At 38.6% G+C, this 11787-nt stretch overlaps 1 pseudogene; it reads right to left on the reverse strand.

Annotated features, from left to right (window-relative positions):
• Positions 1 to 4885: 4885 nt before the first annotated feature.
• On the reverse strand, positions 4886 to 6165 carry LOC107693228 (antimicrobial peptide NK-lysin-like; annotated as a pseudogene).
• Between the last annotated feature and the right edge of the window lie 5622 nt (positions 6166 to 11787).

Genomic DNA, 11787 nt, shown 5'->3' on the forward strand with positions numbered 1-11787 from the left:
CACATAAGTATCGCTTCTGAATCATTCTCTTTCCTACTACTTGTTTCCCTTCTGTTTTCAGTTTTTATAACCAATTCTTACTATGTGTTTCCAGATCCCTACTATCACTACCACTCGCAAACCATGCATCACACACTGTAGGCAGCGTAATCCTAACAACCTGCGCACTTTGCCTATGTCTACTAATACACTACTTTCTTTTTCTATTGGTCTCTGGAATTGCCAGTCTGCTGTAAACAAAGCAGATTTTATTACTTCTATTACAAGTCATTCAAGACTAAACCTCATGGCCCTGACAGAGACGTGGCTCAAACCAGAGGACAATGCTACACCTGCAGCACTCTCCAATAATTTCTCTTTTTCCCACTCCCCCCATCTGACTGGAAGAGGTGGAGGGGCACTGGTCTGCTTATCTCTAATGATTGGAAATTTAATCCTTTACCATCTCTGAGTATCAACAGCTCCTTTGAATCACATTCAGCCACTATTACCCACACTCTTAAAATCCATTTTATAGTTGTTTATCAACCCCCAGGACCACTAGGTAACTTCGTGGAAGAATTAGATGTGCTGCTCTCAAACTTTCCCGAGGATGGTACTCCCCTAGTAATGCTTGGAGACAATCTCTTCTGCCCCTTGGCTATCTGATGTTCTCCGTGAGCATCGTTCTAAGCTCAGAGCTGCAGAAAGAGTATGGCACAAATCACAAAATCCTACTGACATTAATGTATATCAATCACTCCTTTCTTCATTCTCTGCTAATGTCTCCACTGCTAAAAGGACATACTATCACGTTTTAATATGTCTAATTATTTGAATGCATAAAAACTACTTTTATTTATAGCTTATGAAATGTTTTTTTTCTTTAGAAATTCTGCGTTGTGTATTTACATTTTTATGGTTATCGAATGAAGGCATAATACATTAATTTTCATTAATTAAAAGATAAATTAAACAAATTTTATTTTTTGGCAAACTGGTATGTGGCGATGTGGCTGTGGAGAAAACTGTGGCTGGCAGAGAGAGAGCGAGAGGGTCCGCCTCCTTCCACTTTATAGCCTCGTCTCCCCAGCTCAACCAATAAGAAACTAGAGAAGACAAAAAAAAGATCAGACAATATGAGCACTAATATTTATTTGGGGACTCTGGGCCGGGGCATACGCAAGGCACGCGTAACACCCCCACCCCCAGATGGTGAATGGTGAGCCGAAAAAAGAAAGCCACCAATCAGCAGCAATAGACAACAGATTATTTTTAGTGCATTGTTCAAATTCTTCCAGGCTCGGGTGAGCCACAAAATCCTCTAGACTAGATTCCATAATGAGACCGAAAAAAAAACACGCAGTCGAAAACAAGACAAAAAAAACGTTTACCGGAGGACAAAAAGACCGCGTCAAGTCTCAGCCAGCCAACAGCAAAATACAAGGTAGCTACAGAAGCCAAAATACACAATAAATGAATTGTTGCTTGGGAAATACACTGTGAAGTGAAGTGGTGACTCAAAATAGTGCACAGCATAAACAAGAAGCAAACCAATGCGCCCTCTCTAACTGTGCCTGCCTAACAAAACCTCACCCGTCTCACTAAATCCCTAGTCTTCACGCAGGTTCTGCGGCGGGTTCTTATGCACTGAAAACCAGTAGGTTTGTGAGGCCAATCTGCAATAGACGACCACCCAAGATCCTACGGACGTGCTCCCGAGATAACTGCTTTCGCAGCTAACGCTAACCGCTCCCCCGCGACACTATTAACACAAAAAAAAACAGGTGAAGCCCAAAGGGCAACGCCTCTTCAGCCTAACAGCGGAGCAAAGGCCGCTATACACCAAAGGACGTAGTGCACGAGACAAAACACTTCACTCACCTACATTTCCCACGAAAACAAAATAACCATGTCCACCAACGCGCGCACGCTTCCACTTATAATGTGCCGCACGGAATTCCCGATGACTGGAAAACCCCTCGGCAACCACGTCACTACACTTCCGCTCATTCAAAAATAGACCAAAAGCTTGGCGCGAACAGGGAACAAAGAAAGTGAAAAATACACTAAAGTTACCATTTAGCGCAATAAAAAGCTATCGTAAATCGGATTAAACCACATCCGAAAAACAAAAAGTTCCCAACCATGTAATTTTGGTGAACAAAGCTTTAACGTGATTTGAAAAAATCCCGGACGAGCCCCCAATTATGTTACGGTCCCTGCATAAAAATCTAGGAGTCGGAAGGGACACATAACATAATAGATGGACAACGGCTGGTGTCTTCCAAATAATTCTTTATTTTAACACAAATTACTCACAAAAGTAACCAAAAGTAGGACACGGGGAGCCCAGCAACAAAGGTAGAAATGGCTAAACTAATAGAAACAAGCTGGGACTCCCCACTCCAAACTAAAATTACAAACTAAGAAAAGGTACGTAGCGATGTCGCTGCGGAGCAAACTGTGGCTGGCAGAGAGCCCTGGAGGGTCCGCCTCCTTCCACTTTATAGCTTCGTCTCCCCAGCTCAACCAATAAGGAACTAGAAAAAACAAGAGAAAAATAAGACATTATGAACACTGTTTAGTACGCCGTTTAAGACTCTGGGACGGGGCGTATGCGAAGCACGCGTAACAGTCCCTTTCTGGTGTCTTTGGACTTGTCTAGCAATCACCTCAGTCGGCCTTCAAAGCCTCCTTAACGCTCCAACTACAAAACAGTGATGAACTCGACTCAAGCAAGATGTTTAAACTCAAAGGGAATTTGAAGGTACTTTTCCTGTAATAGGTTTACTGACAATTCAGACCTGTACTATTGCTTTCCAAGCTTTCAAATCTGATAACAAATGGAAGGAAATACTAGTACAAATAAGATGTGATTCTGTTTTACTTTTTCTTTTTTTTAATAAATTAATCAATTTTATTACTCCTAAAAGTGATAAGGAAGTGTTTGTATATGTTGCAGCATCATATCATAAAGATTTCAAATTGCTTAGAGTGATGACAAATTTCTGACATTGTTTTTCATGCCTCATTTTTTTATTATAGCCTATAGTTGCATGCAGTCACATGATAATCTTGCAGTATCTCACAGGAAAAGCTGTTTTAGAAGCTCATTTGCGCAAAATTTGAATTGCTGGATGTGTCACCAGCCATCTAAACAAACTGATAATGATCGCTGTTATTGTGAACATGACTTGTTGCGTTCTGTAATGTTTGAAGTTCCTCTTGTTCTTCATGAGAGGCTGTCAGTCTTCAACAGTCTTGACGATCTTTCTGCAAATCATCTTTATTGCTGATTATTTGCGAAATGTAAGAAATTATGAGTTTGAAATATGGTGCTGATGGACCAAGAAACAGACCAGTAAAATATTAATTCAAGCATACTTTGTTTGTAAAAATATCTCCAAAACGTGTAAAAGAGCAAAATCAGGACACAAAACATGATTTTTTTTCACACATTTTACAGTTCAATGCAAAAAAGTGGTCTAAAGTTGAGTGTACACAGCAAATATGCAAAAAACTGATATACAAAACCAAAATACTCACACCTTTAGCTTGCACTCTAGCTCTAGTGCAGAATTTCACCAACTTTTCCGGCTAAGGGCTTTTCACACTTGAAATAGTTAAAGGGATAGTTCACCCAAAATTATGCCCCCTCAAGTTGTTCCAAACCTGTTTGAGTTTCTTTCTTCTGTTGAACATAAAAGAAGATATACGGCTTATTTTTTTCGGATCACAAAAGAAGACATTATAAAAAAAATGCTTGCACTTTTCCATTTAATGAATTGTAACCTTCTTCAATCCTTTTTACAAAAATTATTCAAATATCATGAAATTATCCCATGCAACTCGTTCCGTATTCCAATTGTTCTAAACGCATACGGTACCCAGATAACACAGGCAGGTCTGCAAGATGCAATTCCCGTGGAATTGGGCTACTTTATCACTGTTGCCGCGGGTTGTTTTTCATGTCCGCGGGTTAAAGCGACTCCAATAACGTGTATTTTAGCCCCTGGAACGCGATTTTTACCGGGGGACCCCCCTCGAAACGCGGTTAGTTTGGGCTAGTTTTGAGTAGCAATTGGGCGGGTTTTGTTGTGAAAACCTGGCAACCCTTTCAGTCAAGCAGGTAACTTTATTGTTGCTAACATAGCGGACTCATCGAAAAATACATTGGCATCATGTATTAAAGAGAAAATAATCACTTCATCCCATGTTTAAGTGAATCAAATAGCCTTGACAGCCTTACTTACTGGAGTACCGCAACTATTGACTTCTCTCTCACCAGACTTGTGCGTGTCTAGCCTAGGTGATGTAAAAGAGGAAAGCAGGCATTTGGACCAAAGCACTGTGAGGCATGGGAGGGGGAGACTCAAATCAATTTAATCAATGAAGCCGTCTGCACTGCACAATCAATCTCTTATTTACATCGTATCTACACGTTGTTATAATGAGAGGATTTGCGAGCTTGCAGAACTCAGCACTTGACAAAAACTTTTGAGCGGCGAGTGAAAATTTGACGCTCTCCAGAACACAAATAGGCCTACACACTGGAGCATTTGCCAAATATGTTTCGCCAATATCAGATGGGGCCCTCTGATTACCCTGGGCCCTAAACGGCCGCTTACCTCGCTTATTGGTTAAGTCCTGCACAGAGTTTCTGTTACTGTCTAACGTAACATTCTAACACCGCATTGTTCAAAAAGTGGTTCTAACTCAGTTTCTAAATTACAAGTGTGAAACGTTCCTTTACCCGGGGTTAAAAATTGAGTTTAGAATGACAGTAACTCAGGGTTAAGTACAGTGTGAAAAGCCCTTTAGAAACAAACAAACAAAAAAGCCTTGCGCATTTCTTCAATTTATCAAAGATTCCTTAACTTTTATAAAGTCATTAACTCCATGCCTATTTCTTGCAAACACCAATGTCAACACAGATGGTTCTGGCGTCATCAGTAGTTGAAAGTTCTTCGATCAGAGTGCCCATGTAGGCTACTTGTTCACAAACTTCCTACACAGGGATTTCAGGAAGCCAGTCTGATCACAGATCATGCCAAGCTTCTTTTTAATGTCATCCTGTAGGAAAGTGACCAGCAGATTTAACATTAAGCCATTAGTCTAACATGAATTTGTTTAGTAAAGCATATGAAACAATAGGCTACTGTTACCAACTGCAGTTGTCCCATTGGAGATTCGTTTTTTCAGCTTCCCCATGGCCCACTTGCAAGCCCAGCACAATCCAGGGAGTTGTTCTGTTTGTATCTCACCCTATTAAGAGAACAGATATAGAGTCAATAGTTTAGATACAGTATGACAATTAGAATCTGGCAGTTCAAAACGGACATGAAGACTAGCTCAATTGTATCTTGCAAACACTCTTTTTCAGTATATGACAAAGATCTGACCTCTTATCGTGATCGATGCAACAGTCAGACTGATTAATCAGCTGACAGTTATTTAATTGTGTTGTTTTTTTGGTCAATGTATAATTGTAAATTCTTCCACCATCATATAAACAGATCGTAGTTTTCCCATTTTCAAATAGCAGTTTGTGAATTTTTTACACAGTCATGGAAAACTTCTTGAAAAAAATTCTTGAACAATAATGGAAATGAATGCAATCTTAAAAAGACATGGAAATTTCTATATTAAAAATACATTTTTGAGCACTAATTATAGATATAATACACAATCTGGTGAAAGCAGTTCACTGTGCTTCTTTACAAGTGAACATAAAATGGGATCATGATGAATGTTCATGATAAATGAAGTTAAGAACTCACAGAGCTTTCTTCAAGTTCATTTCCAATAGATTCTTCTTTGTGCATTTCCCAGTGAAGAGCACAAGCTGTGAGGAAAAATGCATGATAAATGTAGTACATACTATGCACTAAATGTGGGAAATGAATATAATGCATGACTTTAGTTAAACAGCGAGAATATGATATGTATATTTTGGGCACTGGTTTTAGTATGACCAGCATTGTACATCAGTGAACTTAAGCCGGTCGTTTGTGTGTGTGTGTGTGTGTGTGTGTGTGTGTGTGTGTGTGTGTGTGTGTATGTATGTGCCAGCTAGGCACACAAAATAAAAACAAATAGATTGATAAAGATAACTAACAACTGATCTGTGCTAATTTTACCTGAGGATATCAGCAGGGTGATCAGGACGATTCTCCGCAGCATCTTGTTTGGCAAAAAAAGTCTGAACACAATGAGACTGAAAACACACTGCTTGTTGTAGGTCTTTGGTGCCACTCTTTTTAAAACACAGTTTTTAACCAGAAACCACACACGAAAAGAGACCAGTAGCACCCTTAGCATGTGAAGATGTACAGTCACTCCTGGCACTACTTTTTTTTATTTTTTTTTTACAACATCCTGTATGTGATACTTAGGGTGCCATTTGTGAAAAAATCAGAGGGTGGGTTTTTATTGATTGATTTTTTTATTTTTATTTTTTGTTGCTTGAAAATAAATCACAAACCACATTTCTTAATTTCTAGGAATGCAAAAAAATTAATAGTTCACAGTTAATTGTTCACAGGGCTTTGTTGTTGTTTATGTGACAATATCATGATGTCAGATAGTAATAAATACGATTGCACTCAAATTGAATGTTCTGTCATAAGGTACTTCCAAAAATGCTGTGGTACTATCATGGAATGTGTATAATGTAATACAATAACTACCATTAACTATGCATTAAACAACAATGCTAAAAAATATTTCATTCATATTTATAAAATACTTCTGACAAAATATCTATCTTATACTAAGTTATCACATTAACAACCAGTCAGTAACTTACTAGTTAGTTGTGCATTTGTTTCAGTTAAAATAACCCACACATAACACTTTTTTTTTTGTACTAGAGGTGTCAAACTCAGTTTCTGTAGTGCCACAGCCCTGCAGAGTTTAGATTCAACCTTCATTTAATGCACCTGATCCAGCTAATTATGTCCTTCAGGCTTATTTGAAAACTACAGGCGTGTCAGTAATGCATATGAATGAATTTCACTAATGTTGATATACGTGTTAATTTCACTAGTGTTTGCAAGAGGCTTTTCAATAATTATGGCCTTTATGGCCCCTCATACTGTACTGTATGAGGACCAACTGTAAAGAACCAACTCATTAGAATCCTTCGTTCTGTAATCGGACTACACTGTTGGTGCTGTTAAAGAAGTGTTTTGCGTGAAAACTATTTTAGTATGGAATTCAGTAGAATTCACATAAGAAAACAATTAAAAGAACCGAGCATCATTGGGTTTAGTTGTTTTGTGTGTGTGTGTGTGTGTGTGTGTGTTTTTTAAACCATCATCCTCTCCTTGTTAGAGAGTAACAAAACCTCGCCTCGCAGGTCCAAATGACCTGAAGCATTAAAATTACACTTATTTTTTGGTCCGGAGAGCTTATATCAATCCATTTTGATAAAATATTATCTTTATATATAGTTTTTTTTGTGATTTTTATTTTATTTATCTTTAAATTCTGTGTATTTTATTATGAAAATAAGCATATTTGTTTACTTTGTTTCACAAAAACAAAAAAGACATTGTAAAATATTTCATGCATTGGGTCTGATGCCCCCTTGTGGAAAAGAAATGACATTAACTATGGTTACTGCAACTAGAGGGGCCTATAGGATCTCTATAGAGATTTTTTACAGAGCAAATCAACTGAAATATGGAAACATACTCCAATTTGAAACTTTGATTAGTTATAATTTTTATGCATTCAGATATATATTCAGACAATTAATTTTTACATTTTGTACATATACATACAAATACGATGTACTGTATTTATACAACAGTTCTTTCTGGTCCTCGAATCTGATTGGCTGAGAGCCTTTTCCAGGAGTGCGATATTCTAGTTATAAGAGAACTCCAACCATTTCACCGTTTGTTTTTTAATAATTATTATTCAATAAATAATAATTATTAAAAAGATTCTCTTTTGGTTGGAGGGGTAGGGGGAAGGGTCAGATAGCCATTCAAATGAAGATTTTTCGGGACCCCACTTCAAACGAAGGGGTATGAGAATTATCTCAGCATACACCGGCTACAGTGGCAACATGGTTGCCCGAGCAAACAAGAAGACCCCTTAAATCAGGGCTGTCAAACTCAATTCCTGGTGGGCTGGATCCCTGCAGAGTTTAGATTCAACCCTAATCAAACACACCTGATCCAACTAATCAAGGCTTATTTGAAAACTACATGGTATGTGTGTTGGAGCAGGATTGAAACAAAACTCTCCAGGGCTCCGGCCCTCCAGGAACTGAGTTTAACACCCCTGCCTTAAATGTACGTATTTTGGGCATTAATAAGAATTTTAATGAAAAATAATAATTTGTTGTATGTTACATTCAATCTTGTTTTCATATTTACGGTAATGTTCTTCAGAAGAAATGTTTGCAAAAAAAAACCAAACAATTTTTTTAGTTTAAAAAAACAGTTTAAAAAACAAAAGTTTTTTCATGTTAAACCATTAACTGACTGCATGATAGTCCCAGAACATATTTTTATGTCTGATCAGGGCCGTAACCACCATAGACATTGAGGGAGACAAGTCCCCCCAATAATTAGAAATCGCCAAACTTTTTTTGCTCAAATATGGCCATTTTGAGAGAGAGATTAAAGTTTCGTGTGTGAATTATGTGCGTCTCTCTCTACAATGCGTGAGTTTATCGTTGCAGGAAAATATAATGTAGCAATTCAGTATTGAAGCTATTTTATTCATTTAAGTCGCAGGGCAGCATTGACAAGTTTCTTTGCTCCTGGATGTTTGTGTGTGCGCGATCTCCGATATGTGTGTGTCAATGAAAGCAGTGCATTAATATAAAAAGGTAATTAAAGGGCTCTAATGTACACCAGCATTCAGACAGACCATGGTGGCGCCTTAAGATAACCAAAGGCCCCTGGGCTACAGCATTACAGTAGGCCCCCCGCCCCCAGAAAACCTCTTTTTTTTCCTTTTTTTTAAAGGGGTCATACGATGCGATTTCAAGTTTTCCTTTCTCTTTGGAGTGTTACAAGCTGTTAGTGCATAGATAAGATCCTTAAAGTTGCAAAGACTGAAGTCTCAAACCCAAAGAGATATTCTTTATAAAAGTTAAGACTCGTCCACGCCCTCCTAAAACGCCTCGTTTAAACACGCCCCCACATGTCTACATCACTGTGTGGAAAGATTTGCATAACACCGCCCAAATGTTCACGCAAAGAAAGAAAAAGGCGCAACTTTGATTCTCGCTGTAGTATTGTTGCCACCGCTGCCATGTCATGGAGACACTGTGTGTTTTGTTATGAAAGCGAAACTACTTTGTTTGGTCTTCCAAAAGAGGACACAACTAGAAATCAGTGGGTAAGCTGTATCAGTATAAGTCATTATAATCAGTAATTATGTCCCCACTGGATGCCTAGTTTGTAATGGGTTTTATTGTTTTTGTGTCGTTGCGCGGTGCTGGGACACGGCATCACAGTATGGTAAGGGGCGTAACAATTCCGTCACACGCTTGAGGTATTCGACCAATCACAACGCACTGGACAGAACGATGAGCTTTGTAAAAATCGACGCGTTTCAGAAAGGCGGGGCATAGAGGAGCAACAATAATGTACAGTATGTGGAAAATAATGTGTTTTTTTAACCTTAAACTGCATAAACACATTGCATTACACCAAATACACCAAATAATGTTCTTTTTAGCAACATCATATGACCCCTTTAAGCTTCCTAACAATTATTCGTCATATTTCGTTTTTTGTTAATATGCCAGTTAACATTCACAACACTGTTCTGCGTAAAATGTGAATATACGCGAATATGCAAATTCACTTTTTGCCACAAGGTGGCGCTTGTGGAACAGCAGAATTATATAGCCGTTACATAAAGTAAACACTACGTTAATATGGGCATTATACGGAGGTAATATGAAAGGAAAATGCCATCAAAACTTTCCTGGCTGAAATGTGAGTTTACAGGTATGATTTAAATACCATAAATCACTCAAAATATTAATTATTCATCATCAGTAGATCAAAACATATGTTGGCATAAATGTTGGTTATGTGGTGATTGCTAACTTCGTTTTTATTTTGAAGCATGACGTGCTCACGTTTAATTAGTTAAATCACAGCCGTATAAAGTTTAATGATCACATTTAAGCAATAAGACAATTCCTATTTTTCCATCCCCAGATTTAAAAATAAGACTTTGAAGCAGCACTATTTATGGAACACAGATGACACACAGATTACATCCAAGCAAGTTACTGAACTCTCACTGTATGACGTTACAGAACGTTGTCCGGTCCAGTTCCTTTCACACAGCAGTGTTGTGTTTCTGTTAATCTGTGTGTTGACATAAAGATACTCTAGTGCTGCGGTTATTTATTAGCGAATGCATTGTGCATTCTGCCTACAGTATATAGATGGAACACGTGGAACATACCAACTATACAAACTGTGTGGGGGGAACCTAAACTAAGCCATTCACTATATAGGCTACTACAACCAGGGCGCCGCTGAAAATGAGTGTGTGAATTTGTTTATAGAACGCTGTTGTCACTGCTGCAAACTCCCATATAAATAAATAATTATTCAAAAAATATAATTTCCCTGCAGCCAGTGGGCCCTCTTTCCAGTGTAGGCCCCTTGGCTTCAGCCCCTTGAAGCCCGTGCATTAATGCGCCCCTGGCGACAAGAGACTGCTTTTATGAGTGAGTCAGCAGTAAAGAATTTTATATTGAAAGAGACTCAAACAGGGTTGTAAACAAGGAAGTTATTTATACTTTAAACAACAGCTTCTAAGACGCAGCCAACAAATGCAGTGAGCAGCGCTGTCACCGGAAATCACCCTTAACAGATGAAAGGATAGTACGACAAAGATATCGCTCCGAATGCTGTATCAGATGCAGGTAATCACACTGTCTCAGTTCATCTCTCTCTCATAATGCTCTACATACAGTCATGGCCAAAACTTTTGGCAGTGACATATATTTTGTGTTTTGCAAAGTTTGCTGCTTAAGTTGTTGTGGTGTTCATTCACATTGTTTCTAGATTATTGTGTAGAGTGATCAGATGCATATTAAAACATTGCTAAAATCTTCATTGGCCAAAAAATGAACTTTCCACAAAAAAACTAATTTAACTGTTTTTTGATCTTGACACAAAATGACCAGCTAACATTAATTGACTAATCATATCAGCAGCACATGTGAAAGTGTGAATGAGTTCTAGTCAGGTTAATCACTATCATACTAAATAGATTGTAAGAGCAGACTGATTGCTATAAAAGGAGGGAAGAAGCGCTTTCTTGTTAGCAATGGTTACCTCCAAAGAAACACGTGCAGCCATCATCGCTTTGCATCAAAATGGCCTCACATGCAAGGAAATTGCTACAAAGAATATTGCACCTGAAAGAACCATTTACCGGATCAAGAACTTCAAGGAGAGAGGTTCGACTGCAGTGAAGAAGTCTTCAGGACGTCCCAGAGTGTCCAGCAAGCGCCAGGACCGTCTCCTCCTGAGGAGTCAGCTACGGAATCATGTCACCAGCAGTGCAGAGCTTGCTCAGGAATGGCAGCAGGTTGGTGTGAGAGCATCTGCACGCACAGTGAGGCCAAGACTTTTGGACAACGGCCTGGTGCCAAGAAGGGCAGCAAAGAAGCTACTTCTCTCCAAGAAAAAACGTCAAGGACAGACTGAAATTCTGCAGGAAGTACAAGGATTGGACAGCAGAAGACTGGTGCAAAGTTATTTTCTCTGATGAAGCTCCCTTCCGACTGTTTGGGACATCTGGAAAATC

The sequence above is a fragment of the Sinocyclocheilus anshuiensis genome, unplaced genomic scaffold (assembly GCF_001515605.1).
Source record: "Sinocyclocheilus anshuiensis isolate Anshui unplaced genomic scaffold, SAMN03320099.WGS_v1.1 scaffold261, whole genome shotgun sequence".
Classification (NCBI taxonomy): Eukaryota; Metazoa; Chordata; class Actinopteri; order Cypriniformes; family Cyprinidae; genus Sinocyclocheilus; species Sinocyclocheilus anshuiensis.